Genomic DNA, 18,354 nt, shown 5'->3' with positions numbered 1-18,354 from the left:
ACAGCCAGACTGAGATGAAAACCAGAATGAAGATGTGCAGTACAACTTTATGTGGGAAAAGATGTGAAGTAAAGTACCTTCAGAATATTACCATGAGTTTTTATTGCAACACAGAGCAAAGTTAACGCTTCATGTAATACCCAAAACTACTGACCAAAAGGCAGATGTCAGATGAGGAAAAGTAATTTTATAGAAACACTGCTGAATAATTTGGACTTCATTTTACTAGTAAGAGCATAGTGGTATTAAAATATAAGAATGCACGGACACTGTTCTTGTTATGTGTGACAGAACCACATAAATTACAGATAAAATATATCAGATATACTGCATATCGGAGAAAATTACAGACTTTTGCACAAGCTTCAATAATGCTTTAAATAGCTCTGTATGTGGGTTTTTTTATACCCGGATAATGTGCTTACCTGACAGCATGCCAACAGATTACCCATATATGGAACTACGAAAGTCACATTTAAAGTGAACTTGTCCTTTGTCATTTGAAGCAGAGTAACAGGTTTGATGAATAGTGATTGGGAAATTGCATATTTCATATTTCTTTAAAGTTAAAGTTGTCTAGTGGGCTCACAATATCTAATGTTCAATTCTAAACCTTGTTAAGGGATCATACAAAACATATAAGGATGGTCACTTTAGCTGACTCATGCTATAGGATTTTGATTATAAAATTACTATATGGACAAACCAGCCCACTAATCACCTTTCAGGAATGTGCCATTTTCCTTAGGTCATTTTGCTCCAGTGGGGGTGGGTTGTCCATTTGCTTACATTCAAGTCCTAAAAATACCATAGGAAGCTTGCAATAACTGTCTCACCTCAAAGCTGCCACCAGGCATGCATCTGATCCTCTGTGCCATGTCATATTATGGAAGGGACCCGTGGTGGAAACAGCATCTTTAGTTAGGTTTTCATGTTATATTTTTTAATATTATCTGTATCTCTATCTGTCATTGCTTTTAATAAACGCTATACTAAGTATTTGTGTAATCTCTCTTTGCACATATTGAATACAACCCCAAAAACAAAACTATCCCGAGACCATGACAAAACAAATAGAATCCTTCAGTGCATTTACCCTCTGGGGTAACCCTATTAAATATCATTGTGTAAGTATTAGGTGGTCTGTAGAATGGTGCTTACACATTGCTAAGGAACCTGTCCCTGGCCCCATGTGACAGTGATTAGGCCTGGTGGTTGACTGATCCAGCACACATTGCTGTATTGTGGGAGGCAAGTTTGAGGTATAGTCGACACCCTCTTTTACTTACCTACATCTCATTCCACAGCTACTCTGTTCTCCCTCTGGAGCATCTTCATTAAATATGTGTAAGTATCAGGTGGTTTGTGAGATAGCACTTACATTAGGGTTGCCACCTTTTCTTCAAGCCAAACCTAAAGATTTTGCAGGTCATGGCAATTTTTTTTTTTTTTTTTTAATGGAGAACACTGTGGACTCTTGTGAAGGCATATCTGATGTAAGGGGGATTTCTGCTCATCAAAGATCCACTTAAATCAGAGTCCCCAGCATTCCCCCTTAAATCAGGGTTTCCAAAGCCCCTGTTACATCAGAGTCTGCAGAGCACCCCTTATATCAGAGTCAGCCTTACCTTAGTGTACTTGTTTGGATGTAGGAGAGAGAAGGGGGTCTGAAACCCAGACACATGATTTAAAACAAGGACTGTCTGGGTAAATCCTGGATGGGGGGCCGGGAAACCCTAGCTTACATAATGCTAAGTAACCTCTCTTCACCCAGGTGACAGTGATTGAACCTGGTGGTAGGCTGCTCGGTACTTAATATATATATAAAAAGTGCGCTGTCCTATAAACAAAAATCCCAAAGGAAAAATAAAGTAGTGCAAAAAAGTGTGGAATCATGTGCACCAAACCAAATACAAATCAAATTCTTGTGTATAGCAACATAGTGTGACCAAAGTGCATAAATTGCAAACATATGAAAACAAATACACAAAAAATTTAAAACATATTAAGAAAAAGTTCCAAGTGAATGCCAAACAATATCTGTAATCCAACAACAGTCCAAGTAACGTGATTTTAGAATGATTGCAACGGTGCTTATGGTTCTAATGCTGCATACATCATAACCGTGCACTAATCATGAAATGGCTGCTTACCAGACCCAAAGGGTCAATGGGCATGTAAGCTGTTCTCAGCCTAGGGATCGATCAGTGATACTGCAAACTGACTCCGTCTCTGGGATCACAGATAGATATAGGGAATAAAGGAGGACTAACAGTGCATTAAAAAAGAGATACATTTACAAAAAGTCATAGACATAAAAGCCTTTATATTCGTGGTGGTATGGCCGCCTGCAGTGCGGTCCGTGCACGCGGGCGTCAAGGCTATCTCCAATCAATGTGTTTCCCCTCAGAAGGCATCAACTGGGATTGGAGCTCCACCCATAATACAGAACTAAGTGCTCAGCACTTAGTTCTTTATTATGGTAGGCAATACAAGAATCAAGTTGTGCCTGCCGTTAGCACACCCATTGCTTTGCTTTTAATAGGAAAAAGAAAGGCTCACTTTAAGGGCCGGTTCACACCTAATTGCATACAGAATCGCAAAGGATCGTGGTCCACGGTTATGTGCGATTTCTGTGCGACTCCGTGTGGTGCAGTTTATAGCCCATTTATTGAAATCACACTAGATCACACCAATAGTAGCACTGTGGTACCATGTGATCTAGTGCAGGCAAATGTGATGTAGTTTGGGGTGTCATTAGGAATACATAGACACCTAGGGTTGAAAACATCCAGTGCATTTTCAATGTGATTTGGGAAACGCACACAGAACGCAGGTTTCTCACACCATGTTCTGGTGTAAATAGGCCCTGGACCCTGATATTCCAGGTGGGTCAGAAGATGCAGTCTTGCATTACCCAAGTACTAGTTTGATTTTTACAAGCTGTGAAATTGATTGAACGTGCAGCGATCCTGGCGAATCTGCAAGATCACTAAAAGCTGAAGAAAAAGCAGTGAGTAATGGACGATTCTGTCCGGAATTTCCACATTAGGCTTTAATAATTCTTGCCACAAGTGTTTCTCTCGCCCATTGGAACTTTTGGAGCAAATATTACCTTTCCAAGGTGTTTCTATATCACTTTCCTAAGAATATGCTAAATAGTGCTGTTGGATTATCTGGAATCTGAGTGATATTACACAATGGTCGATGGCTAATGTTTTTATAAGGAATAAACATTGTCTGCTGTTCTTACACACTGCCTAGATATGGCTAAGATTTAACAGTTGCATTCCATCGTACTTCCTTCTCAATCAACCTGCTACACTTTGCATGGCGTATGAATTTCAGTTTAACAAACTTTAAATCTACTGCATCTTGCTGACCCTGCTTCTTAATGTTTACATCCTTTGTTGCTATTTACATGCATTTCTTATTATCAATTTTAAATGTTATTATACATTTTGAACACTGTGATTTATCATAACATCTAGGGGTCATTATTCCCATGCCTGGGGGTTTCAATGACATGTGTCACTGACCCGAGGAGATGCCTACATCTGGATTTTTTTAAGGCTAACAAATTTGTCAACCTATAATTGGAAGGTATTTTTATACATTCACTTTTTATCTTATTGAGGTGTTAGCTTTATCACAAATAAAGTATTGCTTCTTATCATTATCATCATGAGGACTCTTACCGCTTATTCTGCAAGGGTGTCATAATTACCTTTTTCTTTGAGGTTGGTTTATTTCAGCTGATCCATATTTTTTGTCTAAGTTGGCCTGGTATATACACCCTCACCCCTTGTGGTGAGACAAAGAGCAATTGTTATACATATACAGTATATATATTACACATTCCCTTAGCCCATGCGGTATCCTGTTTGATTCAGCGTCTAGTATGCATTTTGGGGGGGGGGATCTATGAAAATACTTTTTTTTTTTATTCTTGCTGTAGGATATGCTACAGCAAAAGTGACATTTACAAATAAATGATACAGTTTAAATCGCTGGCAAATACCATTTAATTGCTGGCTCCTTTCTTTTTTTGTTTATTTGTTTTAAAAAAAAAAAACACATAGACCCTCCAAAAGTACCCCCAAATACATTAGACATCTTTGAAAGTGGCTGTGTGCCTTTTTTTAAAAAAAGAAGCCAGAAGGGAAATGTGATTTGCTGTCAATTTAAACCATTTGTCACTTATAAATATCAGTGCTTTAGAATATCCCTACCTCCAGCCATATTCAATTTTGTAAACTTTTTTTTGCACTGGTGCATGTTCCCCAGTGGCAGTGACCAACCCTCTATCAATTTTATTTTTTTGACAACCTTTTGCTTATTAGCCCAGAAAATGGGCACTTTTGATTTGACAGATTTGGCTCCCATTGATTTTTAAATGCTGTTCAGGTTCAGCATCCAAAATTATTTGAAGTTTGCAGAACCCAGCTCAAACCAGACCCAGGGCAGTAAGGCTATCTTAATAGCATTATGAGCCCCTGGGAAAACCAATGCACTGGGGCTTCCAACAGGGAGATGGCCAAATGTGGCTAAATTATGCTAAGTATTAAGCATGGCTTTTTAGTCTGATTAGAAACAGCAAATAAACACAAGTAGATAATAATCCCAAATGTAATTCACCCTTGTACACACTGTCCTTCCCTCTCTACACAATGCCCCCCGTATACACGGACCCTCTTTTCCCATATACACACTGCTCCCACACCTTTTTTATACTATCACCCTACCTGTACACACTGCCCTCCTGCCATAAAAGCCTCTCCCAGCCTGTCAGCAGCCTGTGTTTATGTATGTCTGTATGTTACTGTTAGGCCTTTTCTCACACAGGCATACTTACAGTACGCATACACCCATGCTAGGGCCTGGTGAGAATGCACAGGTGTTCTGTGCATCCCCATACAGGCAGTCTCATTCATCTCCATTAGGATGCATTGTCTGCACAGACACAGATGCTGCTCCTAATCCGACATCCATGTGGGAACGAGTCCCCGAATCCACACTGTTTATGTTTGGGGACCTGCACCCTCTTCAATGTCAAATTGGGGGTATTGAGTCTGTCCGTGCAGCTTCTGCATCCTGATTGACATGAATGGGACTACCTGCAAGGGGATGCATGCAACACCTGTGCATCCCATGCCTGTGTGTCAGCTCATCCCTAATGACAGCTTTAGGGAACTTCCAGTCTCCTGCATGACAGAAGCATTATTTTTCTAACTGTAAGTGCATTGTGGGATCAAAGTGTACCTGAAGGATAAACTAGGTGTTTTGCTTTATTCTAAATTACCTTTCCATATTATGCACAGGATAAAATTCTGAAAAAAAAAAAACAATACAAATTTCTGGTTGACAAAGCTCTCTGAAGTTTTCAGTTTAAATAATGAATTCAATTTAATGAACCATGAATTGCATAGGTTTGGTTTGATGAAGAACATGAGCAACCTGATAAAAACACTTTCAACTTGAATTCTATTTAAACATGAGTTTTCTTAGCGAATGTAACTTTAAATGGAGGAAAATGTTTGTTTGCAAAGCAAATTACAGTTATTTATTTAAAAAAAATAATTGATACTGTCCAAAGATTTTAGACTATGTTCTGATGATTTTCTTATCTGTGTGTGTCTAACTGGAACGGTACCCTAAGCCCCGGTTCACACTTCTGCGTGTGCGGGGTTCGCATGTAATGTCGGAGCGCACTGCTCCGACATTACATGCGATCAGCTGTGCGGTGCGAGTTTAGCCATACAGTTTGTATGGCTAAATTCGCATCGCACCCGCAGCAAACACGCACAGGAGGCATTTTTGCTGCCGCATCAGGATCGGATCGCACAGCGGTTCACACTTGTGGCGATCCGATCCTGTGCGAACTGCACGATCGCACTGCGATATGCGATCAAACTGGGGGTGTCGTTAAGATTACATTGACACCCCCAGCGTATCGCATATGGCAGTGTGAACTGCCGGGGGTGCTTGTGCGATGCGGGAACAGGCTGCGAATTCGCAGCCTTCCCGCATCGCATAAATGTGAACCGAGCCTAACAGAATATGAAGGATATGAACAGTAAATTGGTTGCAAAAGAGCAGATCTGTGTCCCTATGTGACCTTCTTTGAAATGTAGGACATTTGTATAGAACTAACCAATTGCACTGTAAAATGATTTCAGGAAAGGGGGGCATTCAAGCCAATAGATAGAAAAAGTGAAGATTCTAGTACAGGTTTGAAAAGTAACATTTAGGGTGGTCTGTGATTCAAATTGACATATTTCTACATTTTATTTTAACCACTTGCTGACCAGCCGCTGCAGATATATGGCGGCAGGTCGGCAGGTTCCTGCGAAACGCCATACCCGTACATCGCTTTGCAGGAGCGATCATGGGGGCGCCAGCAGGGAAGCTGATCTGCGGTGCTGGCGGCCGCGATTGCAGCCGTACACCCGCGATCGCTCCCCGTGGAGACAGAACGACGGTCTACTGTTGTAAACACAGCAGACCGCTGTTATGTCAGCAATCAACACAGGGCTCCTGTGTTTCTCCTATTTAGGAACACAAGTTCCTGTGTTGATTTCATAAGCTCATCCCTCCCACAGTTAAAAAGCACCCCCTAGGCATACCTTTTATCCTTTTTTTATTAGGAATGTTATATAGAAGAAAGTGAAAAATATTGTTTTTTTTTTTTTTTTTTCAGAATTGTTTTTTTTTGTTTAAAGCATAAAAAATAAAAATCACAGAGGTGATCAAATACCACCAAAAGAAAGCTCTATTTGTGGGAAAAAAAGGACATCAATTTCATTTGGGTACAGCATCGCACGACCACGCAATTGTCCGTTAATATATCGCAGTGCCGAATCGCAAAAAACGGACTGGTCATTAAGGGGGAAAATCTTCCTGTCCAGATGTGGTTAAGCATAATAATTTGCTTTTTGATTGACAAATATTTTGTTTGTTTTCAACAGTGACCAGCCTAATTTAAGTACAGAAAGTATTGATTTTTAGTAAGGTATAGATTTCATTTCACTTTTCCTCAGCCAGAACAATAAAAGATGGTTGATGGCTGGTTGCTATGGATTGCTGTTCTTTGCACGTAGTTCTTTCCATCTATCATTATAGAACCACACAGATGGCTTATATTTTTGGATTTCACACAAAGAGTGCCTAGCACACATCACAGTTGACAGATTATGGTTGTACAGCACTGTACTAAGGATACAAAAATTGACAGCGCTTTATCACTCCAAATGTTAAAAGGAGTCAATCTTCCTCTTCTATCTATTACATTTTAATAGACAACAGTAAAATCCTTTTATCAGGGATACTAAAATACAAATCCTGAAATGTCAGGTCTGATTTAATAAATTACTGTATTTGAATTATCTGGCAACAACAGGATTTGTGGTTTGGAGAGGAAAGTGTTTAACCACTTGCATGACGGTCTGTAATACCACTTCGTTAACAGACATTTTTTCAGTTTCCATTGCTATGATATTTTTTTTTATTCTGTTTATTAGGTTTGATTAGAGTAAGAAATACAATTCCAGAAGTTCAAAAACAACCCCCCAACAAAAAGTAATAGAGGTTGCGCAGAGCCTTCTGACCCGTAAATAACACTCTCCCCCACCCCTCTCTGTGAATGATCTCCCCGACCATAAAATAAAGTACATTAGCAAGGAAATAGTTGTGCCAACAAAGTTAGGACACCTAGGCTGGAAGAATTATGTGAACCCCAAACAATGTGTAGCCCCCTACCCCGGCTTCAACACTAGTCACACTGACCAATCACAGCGATCACAATAATACACAATGAATGGCTATGAAAGTCTTTGTGTACTATTAACATGTGATCGGGGATGGTCGGATACAATGATCGGCCTTTCATTGTTTTCAGTGGACATAGTGGGTGGCAGATCATGCTAATGTGTGTCCCCTAGGGCAGGGCGTAGGAGGCGCACAACTGGAGGATATCATATGATGTCCACCCCAATTAGTAGTGCTCCCACCCGGCAGTCAGTTTACAAAAGGTCGGGTGGAAAGTGGTTAATAAACACTAGATGTTAAAATAAAAATGCCAGGACAGTGTGAAAACCCAAGAAATGACTAATTTTTGGAATGTAGACACCCCAAGGTGATCTCAGTTTTTCCTACAGTTTTTTGTAAATGAAGAAACATGCCAGCATTGAGTGAGTTAAAACACGGAGGTTGGTAATGGTGCACAGGTCATACATACAGGGAGGAGACAATGAAGGGTTATTGTACTTACAGGTTACATAAAGTGGGGAAATGGGGATGAAGGGTTTATTGTACAGATGTGCAGGATAAGGGAGATGAAGAGTTAATAAAAAGGTCACATAATGAGACAAAATGAAGCTCAGATGTGTATGAGGGGAGGGGGTTTCAAATGGTCAATTTTATTTGAATGAGATGTCTACAGTGCTCATGATGTTATGAATGACTTATTTATTCATTAGTTCCTGTTGCTTCCCCTTCTTCAATTGTAAGAGGAAGGAACAGGCATGATGTTTACATCATGTAATCTCTGTTATCAATCTTTCTGTGACCAATCACAACGATCTGAAGGTGCTGAGCCACTCAGATCGGTTCTGTACACAGTACATCTGAAGAAGGCATTATCGACATTAACAGGCAGACCTGACTGCTCTTTATCCAGTGCCCTCTTAAAATGACATTGGGTAGATAATCCTGTATTATTTTTAACTAGACATTAAGCCCGTAAATTAACGGGCGCTAGAACATATGTGGTCAAACAATTGTAAAAACAGACTTGTTCCAGTTAAGCGAGAGCCTCTGTCAGCTCTGCGACTGAGCGGCTCTCGCTTATCTCGTTCTTTTTTTCTAACAACGCGAGAGCTGCATGATGTAGCCAGCTCTGCGCATAGCGTCCCTGTTGCCCTAGCAACATCAGGGACACGTGCAGAGCTGACCGAGCGGCTCTCGCGTGACATCGCTCGCCCGCCGCCACTTGTAACGGCCGCTGCCGCTTAGCAGTAGGTCCACGCGAGCACGCACCCGCCGCGTGCCCACGCACACCCGCCGCTTCAACAGTTTCACCCGGCCGCCCGAAGTCTCTACGCTCCAAGTCCCAATGGCTGTCCGTGGGGCACATGGGCAGTAGCGCAATCCCACGGACACAGGGACTGGACGCAGAGACACTTGTACTTTATATGTATAGATAATGATAATAATTCCCCTCCCCACGTGATGTCATTGTGTGTGATGGCAGGCTCCTGTCCGGAGACATGAGACAAAGAGCAGACACACACAATGACGGCAGGGCACAGCCATGCTGCCAGGCGCTCCTCACACCTCCAGGCTCCTGGCACCATCATATCTCTCCCCCCTGGGGCCCCTTCTCTTACCGTTACCAGGCTTCCCCCACAGCTCCGCTCACCTTCCTGTTTCCTTCCCTTCTTCGCTTGTTCCTCAAGCCGAGACCAATCCCGGAGTGACGACCCGAGAAGTAAGCTGAGACTTCTGCGCATGCTCACCAGCCCTTTTCCGAGTCTCACAAAGCCTTGAAGCCGAGGCGGCCATGTTTTCGTCAGGCACTTTTTTGATTGGCCGGCTTTCCGTAGCGTCGGCCCGTGATTGGTGCGTAAGTGTTGTCAGTGTTTTAATTGGTTTGTAGAGGGGAGTATGCCGCGTTTTGGTTGGCTGCCGGCTGCTTGCTGCAGGAGGTTGTGCTAAAGAAGAGTGCCCGGCCGCCCAAAATTTTTTTCGCTCCAAGTCCCAACGGCTGTCCGTGGGGCAAATGCGCAGTAGCGCAATCCCACGGACACAGGAACTGGACGCAGAGACACTTGCACTTTATTATATTAGATTGTAATGTAATGGTGGACAAAAATGGTTAAAGATAATCTGTCATGAAAACATTGCATGTACTGCCATTACCGACCTTTTTCAGAGATATGCTAATCCTCCATATTTACTACTTAGCAAGTCTTTAACTAGCAAAATGCAGGTTTGGAATTCCAGCACCAACAGCGGCATGCCTGTGATCAGTAGTGAAGTTGGTAAGGTGAAAAATAATGCTTGACCCATAGGGTTATCTCACTGGTACTGCTATCTTATAGTATTGATGTTGATGTAAATAATGGTTCCCAGGCAGGCAACTCCTCCCCTTCAAGGATCTCCACAGGCTCCTTGGCTTGTACTATAATGTAACAAAAATTGAAATTGGAGTGCCATGACTTTATTTGCCAGCCTAACTAGCAGCTGATAAGGCCCGTGCTTGTAATTACATTGAATAAAATACCAATAAAGTTCCAGTTCACTTCTTGTCTATTCACATTGTTGTCAATCAAGCGCTGACGAAGGAGGCACTTTTTGGACCCCTGAAACCTGTTTTTTGGATTTTTCCCCTGACATTTATCAGAATAGAGTTGGATTTGGACCTCTTACTAGTTTACTTCTAGTCTGATCGCATTGCTAATCAAGCCCTGATGAAGGAGGGCTTGGACCCATGAAACGTGTTGGATACTTTTTGGATTTTCCTTCTGACTTTTTCAGAATAAAGTTGGATTTGGATCTCTTATCAATGGTGTGGCAGTTCAATTTCAGGTTTTTAATGTGGTTTGTATCCCAACTTGCGAGATTTATTCTCACATTTGTCCCAAGAAACATAACAGAAAATATGCTTCATGTGATTTCCTATGATTTGAGCAACAAATCTTCCCAAATTAAGGTGAAAACCCACGTTCAACAGTTATTATTAAACAGGTTGAGTTTATGTGCACAATATAAACACAACCACATCACTAACAGCACTGCATCTGTAGCCCAACTCTGTTGTCTGCTATGCTACTAGCCACACTATGCTGCCTCAAGGGTGGTACCCTTGTATAAAAACTCTGTCCTAGACCTCCAAACACATGACTGATTAGTGGGGAGCGTTGCTTGATTTTACCTCACTTCTTGTAGCAGACTGCACACCTGGGACTGTAACTATGTATTCCCTTTCAACAGATTCTCCACATCTCTAATATGGCTCTCCTTTCTGCAGTTTGAGTTCCATATTCTGGGAAAGTTCTCTGGATGCAGGTCAGGATGAAAAATGATCTTCTTCTGCCCCTACCTGAGTCTAAGGTTGACCAAACCCCTCCTCCCTGAGTCTTTCACCTACAGAAACCCCTATCCAGCCAGGTTCACCTTTTCCCTATCATAAGGGGCCATCTGCCCATGTCATTTTGTCTTTTTCTCCGTGCCACTTCTTCAGTCATTCTAGGTTAAGGAACAAAACTGAAAGTTATAATGACAGGAATAAAAGATTGCTAGTGCTGTGCTTGTCTGCTTACTCTCATTTGTGTAGTACAATAACCAGCATCCAAGCATTTTCTTGAAAGTGCATAACTCTTTTGTAGTTTTAACGAAGCATATAGTGAGACATATAAGGATTGTCTTTTGTATTTGTTGTTTTCCCAAAGATGTTACAAATATAAATATCTTTTTTTATTCTTCCTTGAGGGAGCAGCTATCAATTGGTAACAAAATATAGAGTAGCGGTGGAAGTAATGATGAGAAAGAGCATTCCAGTATCTTCCTTATCCATTAAACACAATGTCAGAGGACGTACAATAGATACTACCTTTCCCAATACCTCTGATGGTGTACTAACCTTTTCTAATGCCTCTGTAGGTGTTCAAACTTTCCCAATGCTTTGATATGTATACTACCTTTTTCCAATGTTTCTGCAGGCGTACTGCCTTTCTCAGTGCCTCTGTGCCATTACTACTTTTTCCAATACTTCTGTAGGAGTACTGGCATTTCCCAAAGCCTTTGTGTGTGTACTATGTTTCCCAACACCTCTGTAGGAGTGATGCCTTTCCGAATGCCTCTGTAGGCATTTTGCCCTTCCCAATGACTTGGTAGGTGTACTACCTTTTCCAGTGCCTTCATAGGTGTACCACCATTCCCAATATCTCTGTAGGAAAAGGAGCACTACTCCTGCAGTGTCTCTGTAAGGTGTATTTCATTTCCCAATGCCTCTGTAGGTGCACCACCTTTCCCAATGCGTATGTAAGTGTACTTCCATTCCAATTGTCTCTGCAGGAGTACTTCCTTTCCCAATGCCTCTGTAGGTGTATTGCCTTTCACAATGTCTCTGTAGGAGTACTTCCTTTCCAAATGACTCTGTAGGTGTATTGCCTTTCCCAATGCCTCTGTAGGCATACTGCCTTTCCCAATGTCTCAGTAGGTATACTACCATTCCCAATGTCTCAGTAGGTATACTACCATTCCCAGTGTCTCAGTAGGAGTACTTCCTTTCGCAATGCCTCTGTAGGCATATTGCCTTTCCTAGTGGTTCTCTAGGCATACTGCCTTTCCTAATGTCTCAGTAGGTATACTACCATTCCCAATGTCTCTGTAGGAGTACTTCCTTTCACAATGCCTTTGAAGGCATATTGCCTTTCCCAATGCTTCTGTAGGCATACTGCCTTTCCTAATGTCTCAGTAGGTATACTACCATTCCCAATGTCTCAGTAGGTATACTACCATTCCCAGTGTCTCAGTAGGAGTACCTTCTTTCACAATGCCTCTGTAGGCATATTGCCTTTCCTAGTGGTTCTCTAGGCATAATGCCTTTCCTAATGTCTCAGTAGGTATACTACCATTCCCAATGTCTCTGTAGGAGTACTTCCTTTCACAATGCCTTTGAAGGCATATTGCCTTTCCCAATGCTTCTGTAGGCATACTGCCTTTCCTAATGTCTCAGTAGGTATACTACCATTCCCAATGTCTCTGTAGGTGTATTTCCTTTCACAATGTCTCTGTAGGAGTACTTCTTTTCCTAATGCCTCTGTAGGCGTATTGTCTTTCCCAATGTCTCTGTAAGAGTACTTCCTTTTCCCAATGCCTCTGTAGGTGCATTGCCTTTCACAATGCCTCTGTAGGTGTACTGCCTATGCCTATGTCTTTATAGCTGTACTATGTTTCCAAATGCTACCATTGTGGTGTCAGTTTCAATGTAGTAAACATACAATGCAGCAGAAAATGAAAAATATCAAAGTGGGTAATTTAGTAAATTTTGAGAATGAAGCAGTCCCTGGAATGAAAAAAGAGTGGTGCTATGTGCCAATTTCATGTGTATGTGTTGAATTTGCATTTGAATCCGGTGCATGCTGCGCCACTTTTAAAACATATGCAAGACGCTTTTGTAAAATCTGTCTCTGTTTGTCAGAAGAAATCTGGTTCTAATTAGCTCTACTTTCATAAGATGAACCGGTATGTATTTTATTTTGAATTTGGTGTAGGCGTTGAGCCACAATGTAGAAATGGAGCAAATTACAACTTCCTGAATTTGGTGCTTGCAGAAAAGTGGTACAGCAGCGTTACTGAATTCCCTCCAGTGTCTCTAACACTGCACCTTGGAGAATTACACTGAGGCTGAATTACTAAAGGAATTTAGAATGTTCACACAATAAATTGTGTGTAGAATCACTTCTGTTATCCAATCGTGTGAAAAGCAGATACCTGTTTACTTATTTCATTTGCACATGATTGAATAAAGTAAATATTAATATGATTTATCTCAACCTTTTAGTAAATAGACCTAACCGATTCCTTGCTTAGCAGATATGCCAACAATGACCATGCTGATAAAGGTTTCCACTGATAAATGACTGCTGATTAGTGTTGAGCGAACACGGACTGTATTATTCGTGTTCGTACCGAATAATTGGATTTTTTGTACCCGAACACGGACACGGACACTTTACTGTATGTTCGGGTAAAAATCCGTGTTCGGTCGTTTTATTTCCGGGTTTTGCATGCTTTGGCGCTCTTTTCATGGCGGGCTTTCAACAGCCAATCAACAATCGTTTAACTGGTGTGCCTTAAGCCATCCCAGCCATGCCTGCAAATGTCTCAGTAGCTGTGATTGGCCGTCTGAAGCATGTGACCAAGTCTTTATAAGTTCGAGGCAGCCGCAGCGGCGTCATTATGCTGCTTAGATTCAGGGACAGAGCACACATCAACGTGCTGGCTGCTGATTAGGGAAAGATAGGCAGGAAAAAACCATTTGTGTCCGGATAGAATTGAGGGACAGGTCGGAGTGTTTAGGCAGGGCGAGTTGTAGGCATTTTAGGGATAGAGTCTGCTGAATTATATAGGGTCAGTGTCTTCTACAAACTACAATCGATATTGCTGTGTGGGGGGTGGGGTCTGCACTCAATCCTGATCTACGATCTCTTCTCAATCCTGTTAGGGACAGAGTCTGCTGAATTTTAGGGAAACTGTGTTCTACAAACTACAATCGATATTGCTGTGTGGTGTGGGATTGGAGATAGGCAGGTGTCAGTGATCCACATCCATTTTTCTGTGTGTGAGCTGCAGTGAACACAATCTTTTTGGGCTGCAGTGAACACAATCTTTTTGGGCTGCAGTGAACACAATCTTTTTGGGCTGCAGTGAACACAATCTTTTTGGGCTGCAGTGAACACAATCTTTTTGGGCTGCAGTGAACACAATCTTTTTGGGGTGCAGTGAACAAAATCTTTTTGGGGTGCAGTGAACACAATCCTTTTTGGTGTGCAGTGAACACAATCTTTGTGGGGTGCAGTGAACAAAATCCTTTGTGGGGTGCAGTGAACACAATCTTTTTGGGGTGCAGTGAACAAAATCCTTTTTGGGGTGCAGTGAACAACATCCTTTTTGGGGTGCAGTGAACACAATCTTTTTGGGGTGCAGTGAACAAAATCCTTTGTGGGGTGCAGTGAACACAATCTTTTTGGGGTGCAGTGAACACAATCTTTTTGGGGTGGAGTGAACAACATCCTTTTTGGGGTGCAGTGAACAAAATCCTTTTTGGGGTGCAGTGAACAAAATCATTTTTGGGGTGCAGTGAACACAATCTTTTTGGGGTGCAGTGAACACAATCTTTGTGGGGTGCAGTGAACACAATCTTTTTGGGGTGGAGTGAACAACATCCTTTTTGGGGTGCAGTGAACAACATCCTTTTTGGGGTGCAGTGAACACAATCTTTTTGGGGTGCAGTGAACACAATCTTTGTGGGGTACAGTGAACAGAATCTTTGTGGGGTGCAGTGAACACAATCTTTGGGGGGTACAGTGAACACAATCTTTGTGAGGTGCAGTGAACACAATCTTTGTGGGGTGCAGTGAACACAATCATTGTGGGGTGCAGTGAACTCAATCTTTGTGGGGTACAGTGAACACAATCTCATACTGAAGGTTTGAGGGTGCTGCCTGTTCCATACTCCCCCTACTCCTCATCTAGCCTTTTAGGGGTACAAACAATAGTAATTGGGGCCTAGTGTGGTTGTGTACGTGTGATATACATACACTTTTTTGGGATCATATTTTCTATTCCGCTATTTAATCAAAAACCTTTGGGGATCAGTTAAATTGGGGGATAGTCTGTGTTGGTACGTGTGAGAGAGATCCACCTTTCCAAGTTGTTGGGGTTCATCTCATACTTCTGAAGGTTTGAGGGTGCTGCCTGTTCCATACTCCCCCTACTCCTAGCCTTTTAGGGGTACAAACAATAGTAATTGGGGCCTAGTGTGGTTGTGTACGTGTGATATACATACACTTTTTTGGGATCATATTTTCTATTCCGCTATTTAATCAAAAACCTCTGGGGATCAGTTAAATTGGGGGATAGTCTGTGTTGGTACGTGTGAGAGAGATCCACCTTTCCAAGTTGTTGGGGTTCATCTCATACTTCTGAAGGTTTGAGGGTGCTGCCTGTTCCATACTCCCCCTACTCCTAGCCTTTTAGGGGTACAAACAATAGTAATTGGGGCCTAGTGTGGTTGTGTACGTGTGATATACATACACTTTTTTGGGATCATATTTTCTATTCCGCTATTTAATCAAAAACCTCTGGGGATCAGTTAAATTGGGGGATAGTCTGTGTTGGTACGTGTGAGAGAGATCCACCTTTCCAAGTTGTTGGGGTTCATCTCATACTTCTGAAGGTTTGAGGGTGCTGCCTGTTCCATACTCCCCCTACTCCTAGCCTTTTAGGGGTACAAACAATAGTAATTGGGGCCTAGTGTGGTTGTGTACGTGTGATATACATACACTTTTTTGGGATCATATTTTCTATTCCGCTATTTAATCAAAAACCTTTGGGGATCAGTTAAAATGGGGGATAGTCTGTGTTGATACGTGTGAGAGAGATCCACCTTTCCAAGTTGTTGAGGTTCATCTCATACTTCTGAAGGTTTGAGGGTGCTGCCTGTTCCATACTCCCCCTACTCCTAGCCTTTTAGGGGTACAAACAATAGTAATTGGGGCCTAGTGTGGTTGTGTACGTGTGATATACATACACTTTTTTGGGATCATATTTTCTATTCCGCTATTTAATCAAAAACCTTTGGGGATCAGTTAAATTGGGGGATAGTCTGTGTTGGTACGTTTGAGAGAGATCCACCTTTCCAAGTTGTTGGGGTTCATCTCATACTTCTGAAGGTTTGAGGGTGCTGCCTGTTACATACTCCCCCTACTCCTAGCCTTTTAGGGGTACAAACAATAGTAATTGGGGCCTAGTGTGGTTGTGTACGTGTGATATACATACACTTTTTTGGGATCATATTTTCTATTCCGCTATTTAATCAAAAACCTCTGGGGATCAGTTAAATTGGGGGATAGTCTGTGTTGGTACGTGTGAGAGAGATCCACCTTTCCAAGTTGTTGGGGTTCATCTCATACTTCTGAAGGTTTGAGGGTGCTGCCTGTTCCATACTCCCCCTACTCCTAGCCTTTTAGGGGTACAAACAATAGTAATTGGGGCCTAGTGTGGTTGTGTACGTGTGATATACATACACTTTTTTGGGATCATATTTTCTATTCCGCTATTTAATCAAAAACCTCTGGGGATCAGTTAAATTGGGGGATAGTCTGTGTTGGTACGTGTGAGAGAGATCCACCTTTCCAAGTTGTTGGGGTTCATCTCATACTTCTGAAGGTTTGAGGGTGCTGCCTGTTCCATACTCCCCCTACTCCTAGCCTTTTAGGGGTACAAACAATAGTAATTGGGGCCTAGTGTGGTTGTGTACGTGTGATATACATACACTTTTTTGGGATCATATTTTCTATTCCGCTATTTAATCAAAAACCTTTGGGGATCAGTTAAATTGGGGGATAGTCTGTGTTGGTACGTGTGAGAGAGATCCACCTTTCCAAGTTGTTGAGGTTCATCTCATACTTCTGAAGGTTTGAGGGTGCTGCCTGTTCCATACTCCCCCTACTCCTAGCCTTTTAGGGGTACAAACAATAGTAATTGGGGCCTAGTGTGGTTGTGTACGTGTGATATACATACACTTTTTTGGGATCATATTTTCTATTCCGCTATTTAATCAAAAACCTTTGGGGATCAGTTAAATTGGGGGATAGTCTGTGTTGGTACGTGTGAGAGAGATCCACCTTTCCAAGTTGTTGGGGTTCATCTCATACTTCTGAAGGTTTGAGGGTGCTGCCTGTTACATACTCCCCCTACTCCTAGCCTTTTAGGGGTACAAACAATAGTAATTGGGGCCTAGTGTGGTTGTGTACGTGTGATATACATACACTTTTTTGGGATCATATTTTCTATTCCGCTATTTAATCAAAAACCTTTGGGGATCAGTTAAATTGGGGGATAGTCTGTGTTGGTACGTGTGAGAGAGATCCACCTTTCCAAGTTGTTGAGGTTCATCTCATACTTCTGAAGGTTTGAGGGTGCTGCCTGTTCCATACTCCCCCTACTCCTAGCCTTTTAGGGGTACAAACAATAGTAATTGGGGCCTAGTGTGGTTGTGTACGTGTGATATACATACACTTTTTTGGGATCATATTTTCTATTCCGCTATTTAATCAAAAACCTTTGGGGATCAGTTAAATTGGGGGATAGTCTGTGTTGGTACGTGTGAGAGAGATCCACCTTTCCAAGTTGTTGGGGTTCATCTCATACTTCTGAAGGTTTGAGGGTGCTGCCTGTTCCATACTCCCCCTACTCCTAGCCTTTTAGGGGTACAAACAATAGTAATTGGGGCCTAGTGTGGTTGTGTACGTGTGATATACATACACTTTTTTGGGATCATATTTTCTATTCCGCTATTTAATCAAAAACCTCTGGGGATCAGTTAAATTGGGGGATAGTCTGTGTTGGTACGTGTGAGAGAGATCCACCTTTCCAAGTTGTTGGGGTTCATCTCATACTTCTGAAGGTTTGAGGGTGCTGCCTGTTCCATACTCCCCCTACTCCTAGCCTTTTAGGGGTACAAACAATAGTAATTGGGGCCTAGTGTGGTTGTGTACGTGTGATATACATACACTTTTTTGGGATCATATTTTCTATTCCGCTATTTAATCAAAAACCTTTGGG

This window comes from Pelophylax lessonae, assembly GCF_965119305.1.
Source record: "Pelophylax lessonae genome assembly, chromosome: 3".
Taxonomy (NCBI): Eukaryota; Metazoa; Chordata; class Amphibia; order Anura; family Ranidae; genus Pelophylax; species Pelophylax lessonae.
Note: the sequence above shows the minus strand (reverse complement) of the source record.